The sequence below is a fragment of the Aedes aegypti genome, unplaced genomic scaffold (genome assembly GCF_002204515.2).
Source record: "Aedes aegypti strain LVP_AGWG unplaced genomic scaffold, AaegL5.0 Primary Assembly AGWG_AaegL5_hic_scaff_1672_PBJ_arrow, whole genome shotgun sequence".
NCBI lineage: Eukaryota > Metazoa > Arthropoda > Insecta > Diptera > Culicidae > Aedes > Aedes aegypti.
This window is the reverse complement of record NW_018735130.1, coordinates 252,536-258,059: the sequence shown is the minus strand read 5'-3', so window position 1 is coordinate 258,059 and position 5,524 is coordinate 252,536. Positions and strand designations below refer to the sequence as shown.

The following is a 5,524-nucleotide window of genomic DNA, read 5'->3' as shown; positions in this document are numbered from 1 at the left end:
TTAATAAATTTATTTTCAAGTTGAAAATTATTAAATTAATATTTTGAACTTTAATCCATTTTTAATTTAATTTTTTAAATTCTCTAATGTTGATTCTTTTTAGGCTGTTTTTGATTTGGATATTTTATTTCTGAATTACAATTTGAATAGGTCCTAAGTGATTTGTCAATATAAAATTCAATCAGTTTTTATCGTTTATAATAATGATTTGAAAAGATTTACAGTCAATTTGATTAATAAAATGAAAAGCTTAATTGACCCCATTTATAAGTTTTGCTGAAGTACAGCAGCTGTACCGTAATAAACAAAAGAAACTGATCGAATTTTATGTATATGAACAAATCATTTGGGACCTATTCAAATTGGAAGCCAGATTTCTGATTCAGGAGATTTCAAAGTTGGCATAGATTATCTTTGTATCTGATACTCTGATCAAAATTTTTTAAATTAAACATTGATTCGACATTATGGCTCTAGGTATCTTTCTGATCATGGCATGGTGTTTGATTTTGATTTAACTCAGCTAATTATAATAATAAATGTGGCTCATAAAGGTACTTTTTCTTGGTATTATAATGATAATAATGATAATTATAATAATAAAAATATCAATAATAATAATAATAATAATAATAATAATAATAATAATAATAATAATAATAATAATAATAATAATAACAATAATAATAATAATAATAATAATAATAATAAAACTCTATAATAAAAACAATACTAATATCACATCGTTTTGTCCATCGCTTATGAAATTATTTTATTGTCTCTTAACAATTATGGATCACTTTTGCGTTTGACATTTCATAAACCCCAACATGTGAAAACACCGAAAATAATAAAAAAAAATGAATTTTAGAAAATTAGAGTTCAAGTTCGACATTCTATTTAATTTATTCCGCCTGAAATAAGTGGAATACGGCCATTGTCCATAGAAAGTTTAAAAAATTAACAAATAAATCAACGTGGTTTATGGATGGTCCTCAACAAATATTTCTCTTTTAATCTCATTTACACATAACTGATTTGTTCAGTAGTTTTCCCTCTGTAACGATAAAAGGGAAAATTTTATTAAAATGGAGCATTTCAAAAATTGTTGTAATACTTATTTTATTTGCTTACCGTTATTTATTCATGGACAAATTTGGCATCGCGAACCTTGTTCATATGAACCGCGGCATTTTTGTTCTGAAGTGCCTTTTTAAATTCCTGGATCGCGGTGTCTCGGGTGATAGGGAAAATTTCCATTGCAACATCTGAAGATTAAAACAAAAAATGAACAATAATTATCTATAATTTTCGCTTTTTTTATTACCGAATGGATTTGGGCCAGAAGGTCTCAGATTTTCATGAAACTTTCTCCACTGGTAAAGTTCATGTAAATATAACGGAAATTTATTTTCAAAAATTCGGAAAAAAAAACATATTTTAATCATTGTTCCTACGGTTCGTCATTCTCAAGCTATGAAAATAGATGTCCGGAAAAATCAACAAATTTCAACTTTTTTTTCAGAAAAAAAATTATTTTAGAATATTTGACAATGTGTTGATTACATTGCTTATGGAGAAAATTTCATGACAATCTAAGACACAAAAGCAAAATTTGTTCGGTAATAAAAAAAACCCTCAACTTAAAAACATACCAAGCAAAATGCGCACAACGTTCAGATTAGAGGCCTTGTAAGCATCCTCCTCGTGGCCACTATTGTGGCCCACGCGTCCGCTCCAAGTATGTCTTGTAGTTTTGTAAAAAATTTGTCCAACAGCGTTTCGCATAAAATGATAAGCATCTTTTGTTTTTTCTTTTTTTAATTTCGAGCGAAACGCTTTTTCAAATTGTTCTTCTACTAGTAAGACTTCCAAATTTTTCAATTCCTCGTCATTTTTGATTGGGAAATGTATAGCTGTCTCTTCTCTTACTTCATTGATGGATGATTGTCTGATGGCATCAATGGCATCGGACATTGTGCCCATTATTCTTTGGAGTGAAGCCATTTTTGTGTTTAGGGCATCCAATTTTCTTGTCGTCGCCTCATTGTTTTTGTCAATTTTTTTTTTCTAAAATGATATTACTATTACAAAACGCAGAAGAATTTCATATCTACATTTCTTAGCAAGTAAACTGTATTTTATTCACAAAAAAACGCAACGAAATACAATACACAACCAATAGACGTTTACCGTGCAAAATTATTATTGGTTTACTCGTTTCCTTTAGTCTTATAGAGAAATTATTCCCAGAAAGCCTATATTTTTATCACGTCCCTAACTATTGAAAAATAATGAAAAACTTGTGAAAAACATTTGAATGGCTTGTCGAATGAGCATTTTACTCCACTACCACCTTTCTCACAAGGTTAGTTAAATGTGCATTTGTACAACGAATCAGTTGATCAGCTGTTGAATTGATTTTCACCACTGAGCATAGATAAAACTTGTGAGAAAGGTGGTATTGAAATAAAATGCTCATTCGAATATTTTTCATTACTTTCCAATATTTAGAGGCGCCAAAAATATAAGTTCGTTGGGAAAAGTTTTTTTTATAAGACCGAAGGAAGCGATTAAGCCAATAATATTTTTTTCACGGGAAAAGTCTATTCAGTGTAAAACAAGAGTTAAGTTTACGAATCTACTAAACATTATTATTGAAATTAACAAATCTAGACTAACATTTGAAAAGGGCGTAATTGACATCGAAAACATTTTCTTCGAACGCAATTCCTAAACTCATGGACATAAATCCATAAAAACTAATACCTGTAGCCGAAAGGTGTCTCTTCTATCTGCTACAGATATAAGTTTTTATGATTTGATGGGGATACGTCCACAATTTGCGTGAGATGCCAAAAGTTTATACGGCAATTCTGCCTTTTTCAAATGTTAGTCTAGAAATGTGGACAAAATGCAACCTTATTTTTCTGTAAGATAAATCAAATACTCACCGATCACGCTCATTTTAATCATTAAGGCCGTCAGGTCTTCAACATCATGGTCATCTTGAATAAAAAAAATCAAAAAATAAAACAAAAATATTGAAAAAATAAAAATGTGTTGATCTTTTTTAGTTAATCTTACCTGTGTTCACCAATGGCACCGGCCACGGAGTTGTTTTCGGTAGAGCGATGTGATTAGAAGTTACTGGTCGTGAAATATTGGTTGGTGGTGAGATTTGTCCTAAAAACATCAACATCTTATTAAAATGCGTTTTTGAAGATTTTCAAAATGGGAGTATTATGATGAGGTTTTACGGTATTGATTGAAAATTTAAAATCTCAGTAAACGAAACCTGTAAATATTTAATTTTAGTAGGGGTAACTCTTCGTAACTATTCTTATTCTGCTCAATATATAAGAGGCATAAGAGTATTTTGGCTAATCAAATTTACTATCAAAATCACTAGGCAAATTGTTAGAAAGAGACGAAAGGTAAAGAAAATAACACGTACTCTCGTCACCTTAATAAACAAGATCCGTTCTAATGTTTTAGAAATGTGTTTTTTTGTTTACCTGCTATGGTGGTTACCGTTACCGGCCGTGGAGTTAGTGGGGCGATAGAGTGTAGTAATGTTGCCAGTCGTGGAATTTTAGATGGCGGGGATGTTTGTCCTAAAAATATTAATTGGTTTATAATCTATAGAAAACCATATGTTCAATCAATATACCTTCGAAATCTGAGTTGATGGAGGTAGAATTCATTTGTGGAGGAATTTGAATTGGAGGAATACTTCTTGTGCTTTCTGTCTCCTTTTTTATGGTTATGCCAGGTGGCACAATACTTGCCATAGCAATTGGTATTTTGCTGCTCGTTCCTTCTAAAATACAATTAAAAATGAGAATTGTTTTTTATTACCTTAAAGGTTTCTCAGAATGTTATGCAATTGTCTCCACAAGTAGAATTTATGTAAATATAGACTACTCCTGTGTTTCAATTAATGATTTCAATTTAATCTTATATCAAAAAATTAAGAACTGAAGTACCAATTGTTTTACTTTACGGGTACCTATTTTTTTATTAGAAGAGAGCGAAAGAAATGGATGAAACTTAAACTAAGTCTTTTAATTATGTATTTTTTTTAACAAAATGTCAAATTAAAACTTATTTTTTTGAGTATTTACAAAAAAAAAACGCTGTAAAATATTTTATTTTATATGAAGATTTCAGCACAGACGAATTCCAGATTGAAAAGATCGAGTCAACAAAAGGAAACAATGCACACTGGGTCAGGATCCGACTTTAGCCAGACAAAACCTCTAGCACTTTGGGGTTGCAATTTTTTTTTAGCGTTTTCAAAGATTTGTGTTTATTTTCGATGCTCTAAAACTTGACGTTGAGAAATAGTTACTATGTTCACTAGTTAATAGTAATCAATTATTATGTTTTTTGGTTTCACTTCCTAGCGATTTGTTGTCTTCCGCAAAGTTATGGAGCATAAAAAAATGCGACTATATGAATTCTAGCGATAATACACTCTCAAATATTTTCACTCACAAAATGTTTCAATTCAATCATAAATAATTTTTCATATTCATCATTATCACTACATTCTCCCTTTTCTCTACTCTAATTTTCAAAACCTGCTCACACACATAAAAATTTTCAAATCAAAGTTAAGTGTTATGCAGGGTACAAAAAAAAAACACATCCAATTCAACAATCATATTTACATCTAATCCAAATTAAATCCAACCAACATATTATACAAATTCAAATTTGAATTAAAAGCCAATCCAAAATTCAATTTTTTTACAATCTAAATCCAATCCAATTTGAATACAATTTGAAATCTTATGGAATCAAAATCAAATCCAAATCCAATTTATTCAAAATTCAAATGCAATCAAAAGCCAAAACAAATCTAAGTAGGGAAAGTGTACCAGTTATGGCTATAGTGGTTCCCTATTTGGCCATATGTGTTTTCTCGAAAACTTCCACATTTTGAATCTTTTTGAATGTTTCAACATCAAGATATATTTGATATCAGACTAATTAAACACACAGAATCATTAAAAATTTGAAGATAATAAAATTATCATGTATGGCGAAATAGGGAACCACTATGTCCATAACTGGTACACCTACCCTATAATCCTATGCAAATCCAAAACTAGTACTATCCATATCCAAACCAAATCAATACAAATCTAATCCAAATCTAATCCGAATCCTATTCAATCTAAATACAATCCAAATTCAATTGCAATCAAAATATAGTTCAAATCAAATCACCATTGAAATACAATCAAAATCAAATTCAACTTCTGTGCAAATCTAAATCCAAAATTAATCCATTCCAAATCGAATCCGAGTCCGAATTTAATCCCATACTTTTTAAATCCAACCCAAACCAATTCCGAATCAGATCCAAGTCGAATCTAAACTGAATTCAAATACATTCAAATCCAATCAAAACCAGATCCGAGTCCAATATAATGTCAATACAAATCAAAACCAATCCAAACCTATTCCGAATCCAATCCAAGTAGGATCCAAACACAATCAAAATTATATTCAA

At 29.9% G+C, this 5,524-nt stretch overlaps 1 long non-coding RNA gene across 1 annotated transcript; it reads right to left on the bottom strand.

Annotated features, from left to right (window-relative positions):
* Positions 1-743: 743 nt before the first annotated feature.
* On the bottom strand, positions 744-4,080 carry LOC5565796. Its single transcript, XR_002502950.1, has 7 exons — positions 3,674-4,080; positions 3,519-3,617; positions 3,088-3,186; positions 2,955-3,008; positions 1,656-2,070; positions 1,135-1,268; positions 744-1,057 (listed from the first exon to the last, which is right to left on the bottom strand). It is a non-coding gene; the product is annotated as an uncharacterized LOC5565796 (long non-coding RNA).
* Between the last annotated feature and the right edge of the window lie 1,444 nt (positions 4,081-5,524).